We start from the raw sequence: 26,482 nt of genomic DNA, 5'->3' as shown, positions 1-26,482 counted from the left end.
ATGAAGTAAAATTTCACGATTTTATTAAGTGACGTATGCCAATAATCACTTTGAAATTTGATGTAATAGTTTTCGAAATAATTTTTTTAAAAAGAAAAACAGTCTTTCCTGTTCCTCAATTGTTTATTTAAACTATAGAAGGAAAATAGATTACAGAATGTATTTAGACGTAAATTGAGAACAGAAGCTTAGGCTATGTTATCTGTTTCTCATGGACATGGAGGCATCGTGAAAGTTAGCCTGCAAGGTGTATTGGAGAAGGAACTGGAAAAGACACGTACAAAAGTGACTCCTCCCCTGTCCCTTTCGATAACAGAGTATCGTGAAAAACACAATACATGGTCCTTTCCTACCATTTACCTTCAATGATTTAATGAAAGTGATTTGTAAGGACACATTCACAATGGTACCTACGATTGTGATTAAATGAGTGAGTACTGAAAAGCGAAATGTTTTTGGATGTTTCTCTTTCAGGTTAAGACTGAAGCTTCTAAACCATAAGATTAAGTTTTTAAAATTGAAAATTTTATTTCATATTTCTATGTAATTTTATGAACGTAATTTGTAAAAATCCATTATTACATGTACTTCTATATATTTAGCTAAAATCAAATTCATTTAAAAAAGGACAGCTACTTGTTTCTCATATTTAATTTTGTTCAAAAAAATCTTTTTCGCTAAAATAAAGAGAGGGTGATGTGGCAGAAGGAGTGTTGTATCATTGTGGGAGATACACAGGCGAGTGAGTGTGCCGCGACTTATCCTAGTTCACTGCTACTATCGCCAGTCGTCAATATGTGGCTATGTGTAGCATTCAAAGTATTGCGCCATAATCAAAGAATGAAATTAAAATAACTTTTCCAAACTTTTTAGTATATTAAAGTTGAAACTGTTAAATCTCAGACTCATCAGATGAATACGTTTTGTTAAATATATTTAGCACATCTGATCATTCTGAGGCTTACCAAAAAAAAAAAAAGTGACGCTAAATAATAAAGCTGGAAAGCCAAAAACTGTTCAGAAAGTGCAAACGTATGTCACAGGCAAAAGTTACAAGTCTCAACTTGATCGGAGCAATATTATGGTCGAAATTGACGTGTTTACGAAAATTTGAATGCGCTAAATATTAGACTCAGAAAGATGAAAATTCGTACGTAGCCTCAGTTTAATATAGGAACAATGACTGTGCGACTCCATTAAGCTGCCTCCATTAACTGTTAAGTAATTAACTGAAAACTAAATTTGGAACGAAAAAGTCCTTATTCATAATAGATTAAATATGATTTGTATTTGTTATAGAAAGTTCTAATTACAGAACTCATTATACTGATGAAATAATACAGGTGCACCAAGTTCCAAGACTTTAGTGTAAATAACAATCATTACGAGAAATCTATAAGAGGCAGTTTAGAGACCATATTCTACTGTTGTTTCCATTCTAAAAATTCTAGCCGGCAAAGTTTAAATGCAGTCGAGCTAAAACTTTTTCATTCATTAAAGCCAACTTAACTCTATTCATATAAAAGTCAAGAAGATTGTAAATAGTTAAACGACAGAGATATTAATTAATACGTGTCCAAGAAAGGAGCCATGTAGATGCTGGAACCTGTGCCTAGACCAGCTGGCAGCAGATGTTCCATTCGGCGATCTGCTGCGCCTGCATGGAAATACGGCCAGAGAGACAGTGAAAAGAGGCTCTTTGCACCGAGATATCAATCTGTCCGTGTCAGTCAAACGCCTGTGTGTTGCTGTGCCTCAGATGACGTCACAGCGAGTCAGTTACGAAACGCGTTTTCAGTATAAAAGTGGCAACTGAATACGCGAGGACTGTACACCGTCCTGAATCAGTTACATTTCATGGAAGTAACTATTTGTGTGTCGCCTATAATGTTCACAAAACCGCATGGCAAGTAGCGAGATTATTTTGCACTTTTAAATTGAGCAATTAATGTTGATAATTATAAGTCACGGTGACAAACCATTTTACTTGGAACTTGCCGTAGATGTCGCCTATAAACTGCTAATAGTGCTGTTTCCGATAGGTACATTATTATTATTATCAGGAATCTTTTTATGTTCGTGTCCCACTGAGTAAACAGCAAGTAGGAACATTTTCTTTCAATGAATACAAAGTGTAATGTGGACTAGAAGAATGGGAATTACGGTCAGTGTGTTCTCTGTCGCCTTCTGGCTGACCACAAAAATAGTTTTCAGACTCTTGATAATGCCGAAGAACATTATTTATTTTACACACCACCCCGAAACCTGTTTGCTTTACTTCTGAATTGTCTCTTTCTGAATATATAATCTCTTTACGAACGTAAGCTGTTGCATACCGGAAAAATTCATTTTTAGAAAATAAATACGTGCATAAGCTAACCTCAACTTCACAGTTAAGAACTAAATCTGCCGGCGGAAATTAGATGCAGAGAGCGAGAATGTAAATGAAATATGCACTGTCTCAACCAAAACTGCCTGTATACAAATAGATAAATAAAAGTAATAATAATAACAAGATAAATAAAGGCTCTGAACTTTAATGAAAATAATAAAACTCAACTCCATTAGCTGACGCTGTGAAACTGGAAACTCGTACCTCCTGTCAGTGGCTTACCTCAGTCACATTGGAAAATGCCGTGCAACTGCTGTCATAGAAAAAGAAGAAAAAGGGCGTCTCAGTTTCTGAGCTGCTACAATCTGTAGTAAATCGCGGTAAGGCAAAGTGATCTCTAAAATTAAATGCATACTTGCTTCTCGTAAAACCTGTCATAGAAAAGAATGTATATCAGGTAACTGGAGCGAGATAATGACGTATGATGATCTGTGTTACTCTCTAGGCAGAGTATCTTCCCAAGAAACTGCATTAAAAAAATCCTCTTAAAAAATTTCTTTGCACTATCCTATTTACAAAATTTCACCGTTAAGGGTTTAGCAAGCAATAAAAATCTATTTCATAACAAACTACAGTTAAGGAAGGTCACCACTGGAGACATTGAAAACGTAACTCAATATGGAAGTTCATTCTCACACAAATGTCCTTTTATTGATTGTTAAATTCTTTTCGTCGTTTCAAATCCACTAAACCCGACTATGACAAAACTTTATAAAAATAGCAATAAATTCCTGATTTGGATGTCTGTGTTGAACCAGAAATGCTTAATAAGTGTTGCCACAATAAAGTTAATTATTTTATTCACTACGTTAAATCCCGATGTTCTCAAAATAGAATCTATTTTGGCAATCCGTTTCAGTTCATGAATACTGATATTACTCCTTTTGCAATAATAATATCTTTCATCATATCAATAAAATAATTTCTAAGAGCACCATGTTCTGAGCTGTCCTGTACAAGCTCTCAACCCCCGCTACAATTCCTTATCTCCTCTCCTCGCGATCAACACTTAACACCAGAGCATCTTCGCAGAGCAAGAATGACCTAAGTAGTCTCCGGGCACCCTAGCATCTCTGACGGGGCTGCACATGCACAACTAAACGGTACAAATATTACATGTGTGTCCTAAGACTTCCAAAAACAAGGAAATTATATATAACATTATATACACACACTTTTCGGTACTTGGAGAGACCAACGTCCCACGGATGTAAGCGGTATGTGACCTGTGAAGAGGTGCCGCCATCACAGGGCGGCCTGGCTCCGAACAGCGTTGTGCACCCAGTGGAGGGATGACAGCACAGAACCGGCAAGGGGCTAACCTCAGAAGCGGGCAGTGGCCCACGGTGCAGGCGAGAGACTGTGCAACTGCACAGGACTGGACCCACTGAGGCCTGCTGAACCATGCCACGGAACCAGCATGGATGAGTCGGCTCACAGCAGATCCACACGAGCAGAGCCAGACTGCAACGAGTTTGCCCAAGGAAGCGAAGGCAGCTCGGCTGCTGCACGTCCAAGGACTCGAACTGTAGGCCACCGGATACCCCCCCCTCTCCCCAGTTGGAGGATGTTAAGACTACAGCACTGGTCCCAGCATGGGCGCCCGGGTCACAGCTATCAGCTGCAGCGTCCAGAAGTGGAGACTGGTTGATCCATGTACACTTGTAGACAATCGTAAGCCCCCACGCTGAGCTGTCGGCAGTACCTACGATAGAAAGCACCTGTTTCTATCATCTAAGCCATAACGCATCCATGGCTCACACTTGAAGCAGTCGTATCATCAAAGCAGCAGTGTCTCTGCCTTTCTGCTGCATCAGTGCTATTATACCTCTGGTCCCATTGCTTGGCCTTAGCATGTGGTACCAGTCACATCATTTCAGAGATATCACTTGTCGCATCAACAAACAGCCCCTGATGTAACTTTACCTGTCAAGCCTGAACTGGACTGTTTTCGTGGTCTCTTGCAGTAGCAGTGGACTATATCTATTTTGCTCAGCCGTACCCAGTAAATTATCTGCGGTGCAACAGCGCAAAGTAAGTCAGATTGCCACTCGACGACATCCTAATACTACAACTGTTTCGCCGAGAGACTCATATCATTCAGTGCGAGTGCAAAGCTATATCAGTAAAAGTCTTTTTAAGGGATTTCTTAATAATGCAATTTGAATAATACCTGTCGAAAATATTTTGGTACAAGTTCATCATAACGCACAGGAAACCGTAACGGATGAGTACTTGTAAATAACACTCATGGCTCAATTTGTTGTACGCAAAATTTGGTTTTGTAAGCAGAATTTCGATGGAAGTATTCATCAATAATTTATAATTACAAACAATATATTTCAGTTATAATTTCCACTGATTTGATGATACTGTACAGTTATGTGCACGGGACTGACCTGTGTTAAAACCACGAAGTGGCATCACTTTGGCGATTAAAATACGGTCCTGTCGGCCGATGTCTGAGACGTGCTAAAAATTGCTGTTTTGAAGAGCGCGTGGCAGCGCGTAGTGTGAATCAGTCGCCCTCCGTTTCTGGCGGTGGCGCCGCTGTGGCAATCGCAGCTTTCATGTCTCCCTCTGGTGGGAAAGGGGAAAGGTGGCCTGTTTACGTGCATTTAAGGGGCGCTATGAGCTCGCCAGTATCCCCACCCCCTGTTGTGTCCCCCCTACCCTCCATCTCTACACCCTACATCTCCTTTCCCAAGGTGGCTTCCATCAACTCCCCCTCCCGGATGATGCCCTCTCTCCCTCCATTTACCCCTCCTATCAACTCTGATCCTCACTCCCCCTCCTTTCCTCTGTCCTTTTCCAGGGCTCCCTCTCTGCCCCTTCCATCCTCTTTCCTCCCCACCTCCCCTCTCTTTGCCCCCTTCTCTCCCCTGCGTCCTTTTCCATTTCCCTCCACTGCCTCCTCTCATTCCCTCTCGCGTCTGCCCTTCTCCCCCTTTATTAGTCCTCTCCCTCCTTGGTTCCCCCCCTTTTCGTTTTTTCCTCTCCTCCCTCCTTGTTTTTCCCCCTCCTGCAGGTCCCCCCCCCCCCCCCATCTGCCTTTGGCTCGTGAGTGTCGTCTTTGTGCTGCCACTTTCGTGCAGTGTTCTACAGTGAGTGTTCTACAGTGCATGTTTTACAGTGAGTGTTCCGTGTTGTGTTTTTTGGGACTGGTTGCGAATGGCCATCATACTGTCGCTGGGTGTGCCTTTCATCTCTTGCGAACAGAAACCAGACTGTCGCCATGTTTTTTAATTGTGTGTCTACTATGTTACTCGTCTGATTCCTGTGTATTTTATCTACATTGCCAACCCCTTTTGCTTTCTGTTTCAACTTTCCGCAATTTTACGCCATTTTACACTTTAAATCAACATTTCATCGCCTGTTTTTCCTTGTTTCTTTCTTCTTCCTTTATTTAAAAAAAGTCTGTAGGCTGTAGAGCAGCCTAGTAAGCTGCTGCCAGACCGCCCCCTTCGGGGGGAATTGAAAATCAATAAAGAAAAAAAAAAAAACTCGCCAGTCGGTCAGTCTGGGGTCTGTCCCTCGTCCGCATTTGTTAGGCAGTTAGAGTCTGTCTGTCGTTCGGAGTACTAGTATGTCTGTCGTTTGGGTCAACCTTTAAAGCCGGCGAAATGAGAGTCTTTCCACTCCGCCAGTAACGAACAACGAGTGGACGCCCGTTCGGGCCTTAGTTCCTGCATCTGAGTCTGCGCCTTAGGCCGCCAGTCTGCTCGAGTTTGCTCAGGCAATGGTCATTGGCGGTTGGATCGATCGGTTGGTCGGTCGTGCACTGAGACACAAGATGACTTGTCCGTCTTGAGCGTCGGCGCATGTGAGGTCGCCATGTGAGTCCAGTGGGCCGCGGCGTATAGCGGGTAGTGACTTCGCGGTCGACACGAGAGATCAACAGGAGCCAACCCACGATATCGGTCTGGCCGGTGCGAGCTGCGACGCCGTGAGACGGGAGATCGGCGCGCCTTCCTGCGTCCGTTGAAGCGCCTGGCAGCTGACGGTTCGGGAGAACGATTTGGGGGTGCTGCGCCAGGTCTTCTCGAGAAATCGCAGTTTATTAGAAGTTAAGTGATTGTGATATGTTGTTTGATTTACTCTTGTTAAATTCTACTTGTTGGTGAGGTCACCAACCATTTAGCTTTGGGGTCGTCCCACCATTCTTCTCCGTTTGCCCACCCGAGGGAAGGTGGTTGTTTATAAATTGGGTGGTCCGTTTTACCTTGTGGGGTAGGGGCGGGTTAGAGCAACCTGCAGTTCGGGATGTCCGGTAATCTCCCTATCAATCTACCGTACGTTAGTAGCTGCCTCTGTCATGTTTGTCGGATTCCGTGTGTTAACGAATTTATTGCTTGGAGTGTAACGGCCTAATTCCTGAAATATGTTATGATCTTGCCTATCATCTTGAGAGCCGGTATCTGTGTACTGTAGTGCGTCTTATTTTGTTTAGCCAAACTTGTAGAATTTTATATAAGATTGTATTTTATGGGCTTTTATTTAAATGATCATTTTAGTATAGAAAGTTACCACCCTTTCACCGTAAGACTTTTCTTAGAAGTTAAAATGAAGTTGCACCTTCGGTGGAAAAGTTAATATTTCAATTTTTAGTGTTCTGTACCATTTCCATCCCTCCTCGCGGGGTGCATAGTTTGTGCGCTTGTGTGAATTGTTAAACTTTTAGTTTAAAGTAATCTGGTGTGTTGCAGATTTGCACCCGTGTAGTCTTTCAGAGGCTGTTGTGAGCGGTCGTAACTACGGCCGTGTCGAAAGGGAGCGGCAAGGTTCTCCGCCCAAAAGCTCTTACGGTCAAAAACTTGTTTCTTTCTGCCTCTGAATAAATTGTAACTTGATATTTAGAGGATGCTTTCTGATTATAATTTAAATCTGTTTCTTTTAAAAAATGCTTTTAGGCTCTATAATAGAGCATAAAACTCCCATTTGTTAAAACGAATTTGTTTATGATTTCATTAGTTATTCCCTGGCAAATACTTCCATGCTTACATAGTGTGATTAAATGTGTTAACGATCTGGATGAATCTCTAGTAAATAAAATATATACTTAAGAATATTCTTTGAAAATAAATCACGGTTCAATGTCAAGCAACAGAGAATGGCCCTGCAGAAAGGCTTGGGTCCAGTAGCGATAGAAGAATGAAATAAAATTAGTGATGGAAAACTAATAAAATTAATGTACTGAAATGCACTTAAAATTATTTTAACTTTTTTGGGGGCACAAATGACCAAAAGGATGAAGCTTATGCTGTCCATAAAACTTACCGATAGCGAATGTGTGTGTGTGTGTGTGTGTGTGTGTGTGTGTGTGTGTGTGTGTGTGTGTGTGTGTGTCACCAAAGGGTAGCTGACAGTACAAGCTACAAGAATCCAGTGTGTTGTCGAAGCTTTCTGGATAATGTTTATGATAGCCATTCTCTGTTGCTTGACATAGGTCGACTAGAACACATTTTAATCAATAAACTGAAGACAGTTCTTGAATTCAACACAGGTCAGTCCAGTTTTTCATAGTTGTACCACACTACACGTTGACGGTCTCCATCTCCTTTTCATTTGTACTGCTTCACTGTTTTTTTTTAATCAAGGATCAGTTTCTGATCCCTAATCCTTTTCTTCCGTTTTTTAGACTTGGCATACATAACTGATGATGGATTTTATCAGTTGAGGAGGGCTGAGAATCTTCCCACGCACGCCAGCTCGGCGCCATTCTTTAACTACTTCCTACGCCATATGACATAGCATTTGTAAGTAACCTTCTTATGGTATGAAATTACAGACTTCATTTATTGAATACGTAGAGACCCGTCCTTTGTGGGGCGTATGTGATGCTCATCTAGTTCCCTAAGAAAAGGCGTGAAATTTTCTCACATGTTTAACTCTATTCTTTCTGTACTTGAAGATATCTCAGCTAACTTCAATTACACATTATCAAAGCATTAATAAAAATATTTGTACAGATAAATGCCACAAGATGCATCTTAAAATAGCAAAATCGGTTGTGTGGGTGTCTAATAGACTTAAATAAATACAGCTGCAATGAGCTATTGGGCTTTTCATTCAGTTTTACGATATGATAGGCAAATCATGTAGTAACCAGTTGTTTAAACTATCAGGCATGTATAACTATTCTAGTTGTTGCCCCAGTTTTAAAATTATTTGCCCTAAAAATGGTTTATGTATTAATGGAACAAATAATGGATTCTATTTCTATACTAATAAAGTATACTGGTGTGCAAACTTTGCAGAGAAAGTTACGTGTTAATGCCGGGTCACTGCCAAATAGCTCGACGAAACTTGGACCAATCATACAAAGAAATGCTGAAAGTAAATACGCATTGAGACCAACCGAAATGATACTGTTATTCAAAGACAATAATCACCGTGATTTGTGATGGCTACTTGGATACCACAAATGTCGCGATATCGTACTTAATAGGGTGTGTCATCATCACAGGTGGTGATGCGTACTTTGGTACGTACTTCAGTGCCGGTCACACGGTTGCTAAGGAGTTATTGTTGCAGGCCAATCTGTTCCTTCATCAGTACGGTTTACACGTGCTCTATGGTCGTTGGTGCATCCCACACTTGCTACATAGGATTTAAGTCGGAGAAACGGTCAGGCTGGTCCATTATAAGAATTCCTCTCAAGCCTGTTATCGACACTGATTCTGGCAAGATGTCAGTCCCAGGGATTTCAAGACTGACAGGGATATTTTAATTGCAAGTTAGATATCGGATAACTAACGACAAAACGGTTTCATGTGATATTACTAACCATTTTTGCTATTTTTTACCTTTATTTTTACTGTCAAACCTTGCTTCTTGATAAATGTTATTATTCTAGCTCAATACGAATTAGGCTTTGGTGAGTGAGTTTGCGAATATCGAAATATCTTACATAAATAGCAGTATCTTTTGAATACATTGGCTTAGAATTTAACGGCCATTACACCGCCAAACGATCATACATCTTAGTACATGATATAAATTTCAAGTTCATACCTTTTCTAAGGAAAAAGGGTTTAAACAGACGGTTGGTCAGAGAGACAGTCTGATAACAAGTTACAATTTTTTTCACATGATGTAATTTTTTCCTTTGTTTGTAGTGTGGAACCTTGTTTCTTGCAAAGCACATGATTCTAGACCAACGGAAAGTACACTGTAAGTTTTGATGAGTGATTTTACGAGTATCGAAATATGTTATGTAAATGGCCGTATATTGTGATTTCATTAACTTAGAAACTTCATACTTTACATTGCCAAGGGACTGTAGACCTTAATATGTAACACAAATTTCAGCTTTCCTGCCAGAAAGAGTTCACATACGGATGAAGAGACATACAGCCTGATAACAAATGACAAAATATTTTTTTCGTATGCTATAATTACAAAGTGACTCATTTCGGATTTTTCCTTCGGTTGTAGTGTGATACCTTGCTTCTTCGCAAGTTTCGTTACTCTAAATCGAGCGGAAGTACACGGTAGGTTTTGATGAATGAATTTGTATCAAAATATGTGACATAAATGGCCGTATCTTTTGATTGCATTGAGTTAGAAGCTTCACATTTTTCATCACCAGGGGACCCTACACCACAATATGTCATATAAATTTCAAGTTGATTCATCTGCCGGCCGTTGTGGCCGAGCGGTTCTAGGCACTTCCGGCCGGAATCGCGCTGGTGCCACGGTCGCAGGTTCGAATCCTGCCTTGGGCATGGATGTGTGTGATGTCCTTAGGTTAGTTAGGTTTAAGTAGTCTAGGGGACTGATGACCTCACATGTTAAGTCCCATAGTGCTTAGAGCCATTTCAGCCATTTGAATGTCTACCTGTTCCTGAGAAATAGGATTTTGAACAGTCGGACATACAGACAGAGAGACGGACGACAACGTGATCCTATATGTGTTCCTTTCTTACTGAGTACGGAGCTCTAAACGTGAGGTGATGACCGAATCCACCCCTGGACATACGTACACGGGGAAAGGAGTACAGCGTCACAACAACGATGAACACTGAGTGTGCTGTGTTCACAGGTTTGTAGAGCAATGCGCCCATGCTACGTTTTCATTCCCCACACACCTCGACCACCAAAACTGTCATGTTTGACAGTTCTGGACATGCCATGAGGGAGGTGGCAGCACATAGTGAACCAAGGAGCATTGTTGAATACAATTGTTTTAGCGATCCAAGTGTTGTGGTTTCGGGTGTCGTAATGTTGCGTGGCCGCACGAACTCAAAATGTATGAACACAATATTTTTACTGGTCCACGTTATAGTGGCACTACACTATTTCCCTATTGGCGGCTTCTCAACGGTAAATTTGGCCAAGAGTTCATTGTTCTATATGTAAATACGCGACAGCATTGACCTGGCAGCTGCAGGAGCTCTTGGAAAAAGAGGATATTCCTCGAATGGTTAGGCGTGATCCTATCGAACACGTGAGGAATGAATCGGGGACAAGTGTTGGAGATCGCCCACGTGCACCAGCGAGCATCCAACAGTTGTCAGTGGTGCTAGAAAAGGAATGGAACGCCCTGTTAGAAGAGCTCCATCACCAGTCTTGTGATCAGTATGGGAGCACTTTATGGAGAATTCAGTGCCATCTGTAGTGACCGCACAGCCTACTGCGAATCTTGTTCCACCTTTTGTAATGTTTGGGGGAAGATCAGGGATTGTGGTGACTTATCCACAATGATTGTCTTGAAATTACAGTGTCATTTCTGCTCGCCTCATTGAGTTTTTCTTTGTCGTCTTCTGTACATATTGTAGCAGTCTTTTATATTTATGGACCAAGTTTCCTCGAGGTATGTTATGCAAAATTTACTGATGTTTTGTGCGCCAGGGTGCTTGCCTGTGATGTTCTACTCTCAACCTATCTTGGAAACATACAAGGTTGTACGAATGTACAAATACATACATAGTCGACAGTTGGAGACTATGAGAACATCTTAACCGCCTAACCGCCGGCCGGAATGGCCGTGCGGTTCTAGGCGCTACAGTCTGGAATCGAGCGACCGCTACGGAAGCAGGTTCGAATCCTGCCTCGGGCATGGATGTATGTGATGTCCTTAGGTTAGTTAGGTTTAATTAGTTCTAAGTTCTAGGCGACTGATGACCTCAGAAGTTAAGTCGCATAGTGCTCAGAGCCATTTGAACCATTTTAACAGCCTAACCACCATGGACGACTTCTGGATGTATGACTACGACCCGGAAACTAAGAACTAAAGCAAGGAGCGGAAGCTGTGGAGCCATCACCGTCGAAAAAGCAAAGGCCCAAAAATTCCAATGTGGTTTGGTGTAAAAACCGCAGGGTAAGCCCAGCACGTGTTGCAATAATATCAGTGTACCCAACAAAAATGTGAGTGGGGAAACTTGAGACTACTAAACCAGGTTGAATCACAATTGTTTTGATTTATTCCGGTAATATATTGACGAAACTAATGGCGAACACTTGCAACATTAACTTAATAAGGACGTCGCCTGACAAAGCGGATAGGATAGGGTGGGGAGGGGGTGGGGTGGCGTGGTGGTGGTGGTGGTGGTGGTGGTGGTGGGGAAGATGGTAATAATTACGCAAGTAAATTAATTGTAATCGCAAAGTGCCCAGTGACAGACGTGATATTTGAAAGCTTGTTTATGAAAAATTGTAATTATTGTTAGCCTGTTGAAAGACGGCCGAAATGTGTAGAGCTCTGTCTTTTTCTCTAAAGACTGCAAGGCAGTCTAGTAAAACTCTATAATTGTTATTATAAAATCTCATGTGCAGCCGTACAACATGTATTATGAGAAGCCTTAGTCCGACATGGCGATATTCAAATGTTTTCTCGAACCTGCTCCTATCGGACGTATCAGTATTCTCATAGAGAACAAAAACAGAAATTAATTACTCTTCCTATAAATAATAAAATATCAGTTCTCCAATATCTTACTGCTATTTTTTAAAAACATTCTCTAACGTCTCCTAACAATTATACTGCAATGCCCCCGCACGCAGCAGGCAACTTACCTCATTTTGCCGCTCCAACTGCATAAATGTGTTGTATCCAGGAGAGTGCTAAAATAATTTTTAAAAATACTGCGATCCACGCGGAGTGCAATGTATGGTCACAACCACTGATGCAACTATTCCTTTGTTTTATTTTTACGGACAGTAAATGAACAGGAGAGACGTAGTCAACAAGCATTAAGCAGTGTAAAAAAAAAGGAACAAATAAAATTTTAATTTACTATATTCTGAAGATTAAGATTCATACACCGAAAAACGTTACAGAGACCTTACTTTCCTTTGCACAGTTTAATTAGGAGAAACTTTACTTATTCCACAATGTCTATAATCAATAATCACGTATCTGGTCACCACAAAGATTTAGGTATTACTTTCAATGTACAGTCACTTCCACAATAAAGTCTAAACCATATTGCTAAATGCAACGTTCGCAGCTACATCTCTGGTAGTAGTGTGGACTCGTAACTCAGTGCGCTTTTGCACAGTGTATAGATAAACAGTGTGAGAGCTGAACGGTTTTTGCCGGTTGCAGTTTAAAATGAGTGAAAATGTCTGTAGCGTTAGGAGGCAGTGCAAAAATGTGCAGTATTCATCAAAACAGGTCCGTTAATAAGCTATTTGGTTCGAACGAGGCAAGCTGGGTGCTTCAAGAGGATAATGATCCGAAACTTCGCGACTGTCTCTGTAGAGCGTGGAAACAAGACAATCGGGTGTCCACGATGGACTGGCGTGTAATCTCTCCGGATAAAAATCCGATCGCAAATTTTTAGCCGTATATTAAGATGAAGCTCAAAATAAAGGCAATACATACTTTGAAGTAACTGTTATATAAAATCAGAACGATACGGATATCGTTACCGAGTGAATATGCAGAAAATCTCATGAAAAGCATGCCAAAAGGTGCCAAGCTATAATCGATAATGACGGCGATTGGATTAACTATTAGGTAACTGAGCAATTTGTAATAGGTATTTTCATGTAAACGTATATTTATAATAGTGTCTTTTATTTCATACAGATAACGATGTAAAATTTTCTTTGGAACTGACTGTACGCATACACAAATCTGACAAAATCCCTCGAGTGCGCCAGCAAGGAACAACTACGTGCAGCGAAAAAGGCAAACTACCACAAACCCTTGATTAATACCAAAATCTCCTCTGGCGCTGCTAGCAAGGTCAGGGCTAATGCTGCTTCTCTCCATGCCACTCTGCGACCCACAACTGCCAACAACTGTTCGCTCGCTACTACTCGGGATAATAATATCTCAGACTCACAGCTTGTGTACGCACGCAACAGCAAAATCAGTAGCCAACTTTCCGAAAAAAAGAATATGAACGTCCAACTCTCATATTAACTGAAAACAGATAGTACTACAGAGTGGTATGTCACACGTGGTTGGAGTTGAAAGCAGTTCGTGCATTGACATTAAAATGCACGTCATCAGACTGAAGGCTGAAGAAAACCGAATCAGTATAAAATTACTTTAGTGTCCCTACACATTGTCTCATGGTTTCCACTCGAACTCACCTTAACACTACAGGTGGAGGCTGAATTGGCTGTAGACTCACTGGGGAACCAATAAACACTGCCAGCGGCTAAGTGTAGAATAGTGCAAAATCTTTTTAAGTCCCCAATACATCGGATCAGGCAGAGAGACACGCCGGCGGATACGACGGTGGCTCCCAGCATGGAAGTCTGGTAACAGAGGCTCCTGAAGATGTAGAAGTGGTTTCTGACCCAAAGTTTACTCTAAGAAAATTTCGCACTACCACGTTCTGTGTCTCTTACTAAATACAGATTGGGTGGGCTACGGATCTTCTGAATGTTGTCCGATAGTAATGCTTCTTAGAAACACTAAAACCCTTCCTCTAACTGTTTAACTAACATTCATTCCTTCCATATTGCACAGCGAACAGTCGCTTTCTCTCTCTCTCTGTCTCAGCGGCCGTTGAGGTGGTCTTCATGTTCACTGTCGAGTTTCCTTCTTTGACCTGTAGTTTATTTACATTACTCAGTGCTGGCGGTTCTTACATCGCATAAACATTTGTGTGTTTTAAGCGTCAATACTTTCCGTGGCGTCCCAAATTTTCAGAGACGTCTCAGTTGTGCGACTGGATTCGTGATTTCCTGTCGGGAAGGTCGCAGTTCGTAGTAATAGACGGCAAATCATCGAGTAAAACTGAAGTGATATCAGGTGTTCCCCAGGGAAGCGTCCTGGGACCTCTGCTGTTCTTGATCTATATAAATGACCTGGATGACAATCTGAGCAGTTCTCTTAAGTTGTTCGCAGATGCTGTAATTTACCGTTTAGTAAGGTCACCCGAAGACCAGTATCAGTTGCAAAGCGATTTATAAAAGATTGCTGTATGGTGTGACAGGTGGCAGTTGGCAGTTGACGCTAAAGTGTGAGGTGATCCACATGAGTTCCAAAAGAAATCCGTTGGAATTCGATTACTCGATAAATAGTACAATTCCCAAGGCTGTCAATTCAACTAAGTACCTGGGTGTAAAAATTACGAACAACTTCAGTTGGAAAGACCACATAGATAATATTGTGGGGGAAGGCCAGCCAAAGGTTGCGTTTCATTGGCAGGACACTTAGAAGATGCAACAAGTCCGCTAAAGAGACAGCTTGCACTACACTCGTTCGTCCTCAGTTAGAATATTGCTGCGCGGTGTGGGATCCTTACCAGGTGGGATTGACGGAGGACATCGAAAGGGTGCAAAAAAAAAAGGGCAGCTCGTTTTGTATTATCACGTAATAGGGGAGAGAGTGTGGCAGATATGATACGCGAGTTGGGATGGAAGTCATTAAAGCAAAGACGTTTTTCGTCGCGGCGAGATCTATTTACGAAATTTCAGTCACCAACCTTCTCTTCCGAATGCGAAAATATTTTGTTGAGCCCAACCTACATAGGTAGGAATGATCAGCAAAATAAAATAAAAGAAATCAGAGCTCGAACAGAAAGGTTTAGGTGTTCGTTTTTCCCGCGCGCTGTTCGGGAGTGGAATGGTAGGGAGATACACTCCTGGAAATTGAAATAAGAACACCGTGAATTCATTGTCCCAGGAAGGGGAAACTTTGACACATTCCTGGGGTCAGATACATCACACGATCACACTGACAGAACCACAGGCACATAGATACAGGCAACAGAGCATGCACAATGTCGGCACTAGTACAGTGTATATCCACCTTTCGCAGCAATGCAGGCTGCTATTCTCCCATGGAGACGATCGTAGAGATGCTGGATGTAGTCCTGTGGAACGGCTTGCCATGCCATTTCCACCTGGCGCCTCAGTTGGACCAGCGTTCGTGCTGGACGTGCAGACCGCGTGAGACGACGCTTCATCCAGTCCCAAACATGCTCAATGGGGGACAGATCCGGAGATCTTGCTGGCCAGGGTAGTTGACTTACACCTTCTAGAGCACGTTGGGTGGCACAGGATACATGCGGACGTGCATTGTCCTGTTGGAACAGCAAGTTACCTTGCCGGTCTAGGAATGGTAGAACGATGGGTTCGATGACGGTTTGGATGTACCGTGCACTATTCAGTGTCCCCTCGACGATCACCAGTGGTGTACGGCCAGTGTAGGAGATCGCTCCCCACACCATGATGCCGGGTTTTGGCCCTGTGTGCCTCGGTCGTATGCAGTCCTGATTGTGGCGCTCACCTGCACGGCGCCAAACACGCATACGACCATCATTGGCTCCAAGGCAGAAGCGACTCTCATCGCTGAATACGACACGTCTCCATTCGTCCCTCCATTCACGCCTGTCGCGACACCACTGGAGGCGGGCTGCACGATGTTGGGGCGTGAGCGGAAGACGGCCTAACGGTGTGCGGGACCGTAGCCCAGCTTCATGGAGACGGTTGCGAATGGTCCTCGCCGATACCCCAGGAGCAACAGTGTCCCTAATTTGCTGGGAAGTGGCGGTGTGGTCCCCTACGGCACTGCGTAGGATCCTACGGTCTTGGCGTGCATCCGTGCGTCGCTGCGGTCTGGTCCCAGGTCGACGGGCACGTGCACCTTACTCCGACCACTGGCGGCAACATCGAAGTACTGTGGAGACATCACGCCCCACGTGTTGAGCAATTCGGCGGTACGTCCACCCGGCCTCCCGCATGCCCACTATACGCCCTCGCTCAAAGTCCGTCAACTGCACATACGGTTCACGTCCACGCTGTCGCGGCATGCTACCAGTGTTAAAGACTGCGATGGAGCTCCGTATGCCACGGCAAACTGGCTGACACTAACGGCGGCGGTGCACAAATGCTGCGCAGCTAGCGCCATTCGACGGCCAACACCGCGGTTCCTGGTGTGTCCGCTGTGCCGTGCGTGTGATCATTGCTTGTACAGCCCTCTCGCAGTGTCCGGAGCAAGTATGGTGGGTCTGACACACCGGTGTCAATGTGTTCTTTTTTCCATTTCCAGGAGTGTAGTATGACTGTGGTTCGATGAACCCTCTGCCAAGCACTTAAATGTGAATTGCAGAGTAATCATGTAGATGTCGACCTACCTCCAAGATGTTTGGTGTTCAGTGCCATCTGGAAAAACAGCTAAGTTTCTGCACTTGAGCACAATAGTGCCTGCTGCTAAAATGCGAGCGTTGTCACTCCACTCCCAGGTTGTAAGATGTTTTCACCAGAAGTATGCGACTCGGGGGATCCTACGTTTCTAGGTCCAGCAGAACAGAGCGGACGTCCCAGCACGGCACATCAAAAGCGTAGCCACTGGCCGGAGGGCTACTGACCTTACCCATCCCTAGGCAGGCCTTCTGTGAATTAGCTCTGGTGTGGCGACCGCCTCTTCTGTCCCTGGCTATCCACGTGCTTTTTCCACCACTCAGAATGCTCCAAACGGCCTCTCACCTCCACAAGACATGCAAATCTGAGTCAAGAGTAAAAGGAGAAAATGAGTGGATTAGTCAGTTACTGATAATCACTAGTACTTATGTTTGCTGTATCCCTCGGCGTCAATTAAACATTACGACAAATGAGCCTTTCAATATGAATTTGCATACGGTACGTGGCTGTTTCTAGAAAAACGATCAAGTGACACCGGCATCACACATGTAATGGTGGCGTGCCGTTGGTTGGTGCTAACAGTGTAAACTAGAAAGGGGCAAACCATAACAGGAGGATGCCACTGAAACGCCAAAGGGTTATGGGTTAGCATCACAGGAAGCTGTCCACAGGTGTGTTTTTGATACTCGACAATGCTACAGTTTTTCTTCACAAACAGTCACGCATGCTGCTTCTTTGAACTATCAAATTTCGCTTAACAGGCTGTATTCTGCTGACGTGGAAACCACTGACTTCTCTCTCTCCTCGGCAGGCATTTCCAATATGACAATGAGGTAAGTTTTAAGGCTCAGTGTTCCTGAACACAGAAAATACAAACTTATACAACTAAAGCCCCAATAAAGCTATCCATCAGTGGAAAAAATGTCGCATTGGAGTGAATATGCAGTAAAGAAATATCACCACAATTTATTTTTGAGGCGACAATTGAAACCGTGTAGCTGACCTACTGTACTTCACCATCCCAGTCCCATTTCTTTATGCGTTTCAGTTATCAGAAAGCCACGAGTGTCTCAGGTATAGGTCCTCATACTCACATAGAAACTAAAAGAAGGTTCCGTAATTATAGTAACTAATTTCAAGATAAACAAACACAATAGCCATGGTTCTAGAGATGGAGCTGATGGAAGTCGGGAAATATAGATAAATTAGGTTTTATCGTCTTGTCTACGGCGGTGTCATCAGAGGCTGATGCAGATGTCTAACGGCGAGGTAAATTTTCCGTGTCCTTTTCAGAGATACACTCCCACACCTGCTTTACTACGAAACTATGCGGAACCTAAATTGGGATAGTTGTCTGTGGATACTAAGCCCCCCCACACTTCCGAATACAACGTCTCTCTAACGTCTTACCCAACGTGCTATCTCCCTACCTGAGATGCTGGAGGAGAAAATAAAGCTGGAAAAATGGAGAAGCGTTTGCCTTCATAAGGCAGACTCCTATAGTGGGCACTGACGCTACTTCGTTGTCCATATCGCGCAATATTTAGTCCGTCGGATTACAGACTGAATTTCAGTCGAGCAGAAAACAGATCTCTCTGATTACTCAGTAAAAACTCTGCAATATGTATTTTCCACAGAGAGTATCTCATCAAAACTTATAACTGATTTACCTGCAATTTGAGTTATAATTGGTTCCTTGTCGAAATCGACAAACAAAGAGTGGGAGGCTTCAGAAAGCGTTAACAAGATTGAGCCGTGCTCTCGTATCTGAGGCGGATTTAGTTTGCTGCAGGTATCTGCCGCTTAATCGTTAATTAAAACCTGTTTCCCATCGCCGAATGTTTCAATTAAACTTAGTTTTCCGTTCGCTCTCAAATTCCAATTAATTGCCCCGAATATTATGACGAACGTCACGCAAAGGGAACCCACGGTGCAAATAATTAATTACCGTACTAAAGGGCATTGATACGACGTCTGACGCACCGGGTGTGTGGTTCTGGCGCATCGTACTGCATATGGAGCGGCAAACTAAGCAGCAGTTGTCACCACAGTGACACAACGAACTGCTACAAACCCGTTGCCTCAAGGACAGCTCCGACCCAGACGTCCTGTATCGTGAATTCTATTGACCCCGAACCACAACCGTTTGCGACTATAGTGGTGCCAGGCGAGGGCTCATTAGACGGCTGGTCGGAGGTCTTCTGTGTGTTCTGAGGAAATCTGGGTCTGCCTCGGTGCCAACGATGCCCGTGGGTTGACTAGGCGGAGGCCAGCTGGGAGCCTGCAAGCTACTTGTCTGCGTGCTACACACACACTGGACATACACCTGGAATTATGGTCTGGGGTGCGATTTAGTATTACAGCAGGAGCACTCTCGTGCGCCCAGACTGTTTGTTTGTACATCAGTCTGGTGATTCGGCCTGTTGTGCTGCTATTCATGAACAGCATCTAGTGGGTGTTTTCCAACAGGATAACGCTCGCCCACATACCGTTGTTGTAACCCTACATACTGTGCAGAATACTGACATGTTTGTTTGGAATGACCGACCAACATATACGTCTCCAATCGACACCTGCAGGTCATCATCAGAAGACAACTTCAGCGTACCCCCTGCGGGTCCGGGGTAAGAATAGGCCCGAGGTATTCCTGCCTGTTGTAAGAGGTGACTAAAAGGCGTTTCAACTGTTTCGGCCGTCCATGTGATGGTCCCCCTTGGGGTTTGACCTCCATTTTTCAAAATTCTACAGAAGTACAAGCCTTTTGGGGAAGGATGCCTTACGTGGTGTACCACTGGTCCTCAGTGCACTGAGACCTTGGCACTCAGCATTGTACTGGCGTTGTAACCATACCCACTATTCCTCAAATTGGGCCTAAACGCCTAATGGGTTGTACAAGTTACGCCCATAGTGCGTCCCCATCTGCACCTACGATCATGATGGACTTTGAATGGCACCAGAAATCCAGCACGATAGCCAGCCCGTTGTGGTGGGGTCGTCATGTACCCTCTAGGTTGTAGCCCCCTGACAACACAGGGATCGTACTGCCGATACCTGAGCTGCACCCTCCCCACATCGGCCAAGGAGTAAATGCCCGTCTCCTTGGGGCATCAGGACTCCCGGCTTAGTTGTTGTTGTCAACTTGTGCCTCGCGGTGCATTCTTAGAGTAGTCAGGGCGCTAATGACCACTGAAGTTGTGCGCCCGAAAACCACAAAAAAAAAAAGACTCCGGGCAACGGTCATCCTGCCAGGTGGCCCTTGCTGAGGCTGGGTGGCGTCCGTGGGGAGAGCCCCTGGTCGGAGTGGATGGTATCGGGGTGGACGTTTCGCAGATGAAACGTCAACACGTATCGGGTCTCTCTGCGGCCGAGTCTCTCAAAAGGAAAGGTACTGTCTCTGGTTCTGGTTCTCCTGCCCTTTCCCCCTTCGCCACTCCCTGGGAGGAGGGACAGGCCCGCCGGCTTGGGGCGAAGTACTTCCCCCGCTATTTGGTCTGTTATCGAACCGATGGGGGGACGTTCGCCACATCCAAGCCCATGTTCTTTGTTCAGCACATTGAGGGCATCTTTGGGGAAGTCGAGGCTCTTACTAAGATGCGTTCAGGGTCCATTCTTATAAAGACCACCTCCGCCACACAGTCGGCGGCGCTCCAGGCGTGCGACCGCCTAGGGGACATACCAGTGTCCATTGTCCCGCATCTGGCACTAAATAGGACGCAGGGGGTTTTTTTTTTTCATCAGGACCTCCTGCTGCAATCTGATGAGGAGCTCAGGGCCAACCTAGAGCGCCGAGGCGTGCATTTCGTCCGGCGAGTCTAGCGCGGCCCCAAAGACCGTCGCATCGACACTGGGGTCTTTACCCTCGCCTTCGAGGGGGACGTTCTCCCAGAGAAGGTAAAGGTGATGTGCTACCGGTGCGACGTGCGACCTTACGTCCCGCCTCCTATGCGCTGTTTTCGGTGTTTGCGCTTTGGGCACATGTCGTCACGGTGTGAGGCTGAGCCCCATTGTGGCGATTGTGGACGTCCTCTTCGTGAGGAACATACGTGTGCCCCACCACCTCGGTGTGTTAATTGTCCTGGCATCCACTCGCCTAGATCCTCAGACTGCCCCGCATATCAGAAGGAGAAGAAGAGACAAGAACTCAAAACTTTGGATCGTCTCTCTTATTCTGAGGCCAGGAAGAAGTATGACCACCTCCATCCTGTGCCGTTGACCACTTCGTTTGCCTCAGTTGTGTCCACTCCTTCCGTGGTATCCTCACCCCTATCCTGTCCCCCCTCCACCTCCTCCCCCCATCCGGGGTCTCTGCCTCCACTTCCCAAATCCCTCCCTTCCAAATCCTCCTCCCCCATGGCCCCCGCCCCCTCTGCCCCAGGGGCCAGCCTTCCTCCTCCTCCTCCTCCTCCTCCTCCTCCTCCTCCTCCTCCTCCTCCTCCTCCTCCTCCTCCCCCCCCCCGCCGCCTGAGAAGCGATCCTCTTCTCAGGCGTCCATCGGGGAAACGTTCCGGACCCCAGCTTCCGAGGTCCGGCGTTCCAAAACGGACCCTGCGCGTGAGGACCTTCTTCGGGTCCAGCCCAACATCCCTGTGTCTCCTCAGACTTCCAAGAAGGCCTCCAAGAAGAAGTCTCTATCCCCCTCTCCACCCCAGCGCGTTTCGTCTGACGCTCCATCCGTGAGTCGCTGCTCCCAGCCGTCCTCAGTTTCGCTGGGATGCTCTGCTGCCAGGCGCTCAGCTTGCCTCTAGTCGGCAAATGATGCTGCCCCTCCTACACAACCAGGGACAGTGGCCGCAGCTGGCGACGACTCGATGGAACAGGATCCGCCTCCCGCTGGTTGTAGCGTTGTTCCCTCGAAACCTGGCCCTCCGCGGCCGTCGAGGTGACCAGCTCTTCCCCCGTCTCGTTCCCCCTCTTTTTTGACTAGCGATGGCCTTGTTACATTGGAACATAAGAGGTATTCGATCTAATCAGGAGGAATTACAACTGCTCCTCTGCCTGCATTGTCCGCTCGTCCTTGGTCTCCAGGAAACCAAGTTGCGCCCGACTGACTGTATTGACTTTACCCACTATACTTCGGAGCGGTATGACCTCACCCCTGTGGACGGTATCCCAGCTCATGGTGGGGTCATGTTGCTCGTTCGGGACGATGTCTATTACCATCCCATCCCATTGACCACCCCACTCCAAGCAATGGCTGTCCGTATTACTCTTTCTGCTTTTACTTTCTCAGTTTGTATCATCTACACTCCATCGTCATCCGCTGTTAGTCGGGCTGACATGATGCAACTGATTGTTCAACTTCCCCCGCCGTTTTTATTGTTTGGCGACTTCAATGCCCATCATCCCCTTTGGGGCTCTCCTGCATCCTGTCAAAGAGGCTCACTCTTGGCGGGTGTCTTCAACCATCTCAATCTTGTCTGCCTCAATACTGGCGCCCCGACTTTCCTCTCGGACTCTACTCATACCTACTCCCACTTGGACCTCTCGATCTGTTCTACCACTCTTGCCCATTGGTTCGAGTGGTATGTCCTTTCTGACACCTATTCGAGCGACCACTTCCCCTGTGTCGTTCGTCTCCTGCACCACACCCCATCCCCACGTCCTTCGAGCTGGAACATACTGAAAGCTGACTGGAGACTTTACTCCTCCCTGGCGACCTTTCTGGACCACGATTTTCTCAGTTGTGACAGTCAGGTCGAATACCTCACGGCTGTTATCAACAATGCTGCCGAACGTTCCATTCCTCGTACTACCTCTTCTTCACGTCGCGTTTCCGTCCCCTGGTGGAACGAGGCTTGTAGAGTCGCTATCCGTGCTCGACGACGTGCTTTACGCACCTTTCGCCGCCATCCTACGTTGGCGAATTTTATTGGATACAAACGACTCCGAGCGCAATGCCGTAGAGTCATCAAAGACAGCAAAAAAGCTTGTTGGGCCTCTTTCACCAGCTCCTTTAACAGTTTTACTCCCTCTTCTGTCGTATGGGGTGGCCTGCGCTGGCTGTCGGGCATTAAGGCCCCCTCCTCGGTACCTGGCCTGACCTCAGGTAATTAGGTCCTCGTTGATCCTGTGGCTGTCTCCAACGCCTTCGGCCGGTTTTTCGCGGCAGTTTCAAGCTCCGCCCATTACCACCCTGCCTTCCTTCCCAGGAAAGAGGCAGAAGAGACTCGGCGACCTTCCTTCCACTCGCTGAATCTGGAAACTTAGAATGCCCCCTTTACTACGCGGGAACTCGAACGTGCGCTTGCACTGTCCCGGTCCTCTGCTCCGGGGCCAGATGCCATTCACGTTCAGATGCTGGCACACCTTTCTCCGATGGGCAAAAGCTTCCTTCTTCGTACCTACAATCGCGTCTGGACCAAAGGTCAGGTCTCCATGCGTTGGCGTGACGCCGTCGTTGTTCCTATACCCAAACCTGGGAAGGATAGACACCTTCCTTCTAGTTACCGCCCCATTTCTCTTACAAGCTGTGTCTGTAAGGTGATGGAGCGCATGGTTCACACTTGGTTAGTTTGGATTCTTGAATCTCGACAGCTACTTACCAATGTCCAATGCGGCTTTCGTCGCCGCCGCTCCGCTGTTGACCACCTTGTGACCTTGTCGACATTCATCATGAACAACTTTTTGCGAAGGCGCCAAACGGTAGCCATGTTCTTCGATTTCGAGAAGGCTTATGATACCTGTTGGAGAGGAGGCATCCTCCACACTATGCACAGGTGGGGCCTACGCGGTCGCCTGCCCCTTCTTATTGATTCCTTTTTAACGGATCGAAAGTTTAGGGTACGTGTGGGTTCCGTATTGTCCGACGTCTTCCTCCAGGAGAACGGAGTGCCTCAGGGCTCCGTCTTGAGCGTAGCCCTTTGTGCCATCGCGATCAATCCAATTATGGATTGCATTCCACCTAATGTCTCAGGCTCTGTCTTTGTCGATGACTTCGCGATCTACTGCAGTGCCCAGAGAACATGCCTCCTGGAGCGCTGCCTTCAGCGTTGTCTAGAAAGCCTATACTCATGGAGCGTGGCAAATGGCTTCCGGTTCTCTGAAGAGAAGACGGTTTGCATCAACTTTTGGCGATATAAAGCGTTCCTTCCGCCATCCTTACATCTCGGTCCCGTTGTTCTCCCATTCGTGGAAACAACTAAGTTTCTAGGGCTCAATTTGGACAGGAAACTGTGTTGGTCTCTGCATGTCTCTTATTAGGCGGCCCGTTGTACACATTCCCTTAATGTCCTCAGAGTTCTTAGTGGTTCATCTTAGGGAGCGGATCGCACTGTCCTGCTTCACTTGTATCGGTCCATAGTCCGATCGAAGCTGGATTATGGGAGCTTCGTCTACTCATCTGCTCGGCCATCCCTCTTACGCCGTCTCAACTCCATCCACCATCGGGGGTTACGTCTTGCGACCGGAGCCTTCTACACTAGTCCTGTCGAGAGTCTTTATGCTGAAGCTGCCGAATTACCATTGACCTACTGGCGCAACGTACTGCTGTGTCGGTATGCCTGACGGCTGTTGTCTATGCCCACCCACCCCTCTTACCATCCTTCTTCGCCGATTCTCTCGACCGTCAGTACGGGTTGTATGTGTCTGCCCTGCTGCCCCCTGGAGTCCGCTTTCGTCGCCTGCTTCGACAGTCGGATTTTGCCCTCCCTACCACCTTCAGAGAGAGGGAGAGGCCGACACCACCTTGGCTCCAGGCTCCGGTTCATATTTATCTCGACCTCAGCTCATTCCCGAAGGAGGGTACTCCGGCTGCAGTGTATTGATCACGGTTTGTCGAACTTCGTGCTCGACTTGCCGGTCACACCTTTATTTACACCGATGGCTCCAAAACTGACGATGGTGTCGGCTGTGCCTTTGTCGTCGGGGCCGCCACCTTTAAATACCAGCTCCTCGACCAATGTTCCAGCTTTACGGACGAGCTTTTTGCTCTCCATCAGGCCGTTCAGTATGCCTGCCGTCACTGCCATTCATCGTATGTACTCTGCTCTGATCAGTGCTCTTCAGAGCCTTGGAGCTCCCTATCCGGTCCATCCCTTGGTTCAACGGATACAGCAGTCCCTCCATTCTTTCGCTGATAATGGTTCTCCTGTCAGCTTTCTGTGGGTTCCCGGACATGTAGGAGTGCCTGGGAATGAGGCTGCGGATGCTGCCGCCAAGGCTGCAGTCCTGCCTCGGCCAGCCTCCCATTGTGTCCTGTTATCTGACGTTCGTGGGGATGTTTGTAAGAGGCTTGTGTCGTTGTGGTGGGATGCTTGGTCGTCCCTCCAAGGAAACAAGCTCCGGGCAGTAAAACCGCTCCCAACTGCTTGGACAACCTCCTCCCGACTATCTCGGCGAGAGGAGGTCCTTCTGACCAGGTTGCGGATTGGGCATTGCCGGTTTAGCAACCGCTACCTGCTCTCCGGTGACCCGGCCTCGCAGTGCCCTTGTGGTCATGCATTAGCAATGCACCATGTTTTATTGTCGTGTCCCCGCTTTAGTCAATCTCGTGTTGTACTGTCCCTGCCATCTACTTTACCGGATATTTTAGCTGATGACGCTCGAGCAGCTGCTCGTGTTCTGCGTTTTATAACTTTGACTGGCTTGTCCGAAGACATCTAACTTTTTTACTTATTTTATCTGCATCTTTGTCAAGCCTTTCTGGTGTCCTCCCCCTCCCCTTGAGTTTTACTAGATTCCATGTGCTCTAATAACTGTGACTGGGAGCTAATGACCTCAGTAGTTGAGCGCCCTTAAACCCCACCAAAAAAAAAAAAACAAAAAAAAAACATCAGCGTCATCCACAATCGGCATTAAGTGTCCCTGTATTGATTGACCAAGTGGAACAGGTGTGGAGCTCCATCACACAAACTGACATCTGGCACCTGTACAAGAAAATGCATTCATGTTTATGCCTGCATTCAACATTCTGGCGGTTACACCCGTTATTGATGTACCTGCATCTCACATTTGCAGTGGTTTATCTCGCACATTCATTAATCTGTGATCTTGCAATGTTAATCACTTAAATATGTCACACGTCGAATGTCTCCCTGAAATTTCATTACTCAACATTATTTCTTCGTGGTGCCACTTTTTTCTGTCAGTGTATAGAAACAATAAAATGTTAATGCTACCTCTACAGTCGTGCATCTTAGACATTGTCACAATGGTCAGAGTGCAGTGATAGAATACGGTTTTAAGTACACACAGGAGTCAGAAAACTGCCAGTAGCCCTCTCTCCTGTTGTGCCGTGCGTTCATACAGCGCGGTTGCCTCACGTAAGACGCGGCCACCGCCTTCTCGAGCAACGTGTCCCAAAGCTCCCGTGGCAGCAGCGCGGCAAAGTGCTCACAGTGGGGGCGCCACAGGAGGCGCAGCAGTCATACCGCTGGAGTCGACGGAGTCTGTCAGGATGCAGCACCACTTTATTAAGTCGCGTCGTCTCGGCCCGGCAGGGCACACCTCCACCAAGCGTCAGGCAATATACTTTACGACCAGACTGAAGCTCGCAGACCAGCAACTAACAATTGGTGGTGGGGACCTAGCCTAGCGTAACTG

This window comes from Schistocerca piceifrons, chromosome 4, assembly GCF_021461385.2.
Source record: "Schistocerca piceifrons isolate TAMUIC-IGC-003096 chromosome 4, iqSchPice1.1, whole genome shotgun sequence".
Taxonomy (NCBI): domain Eukaryota; kingdom Metazoa; phylum Arthropoda; class Insecta; order Orthoptera; family Acrididae; genus Schistocerca; species Schistocerca piceifrons.
This window is presented reverse-complemented; position numbering follows the sequence as displayed.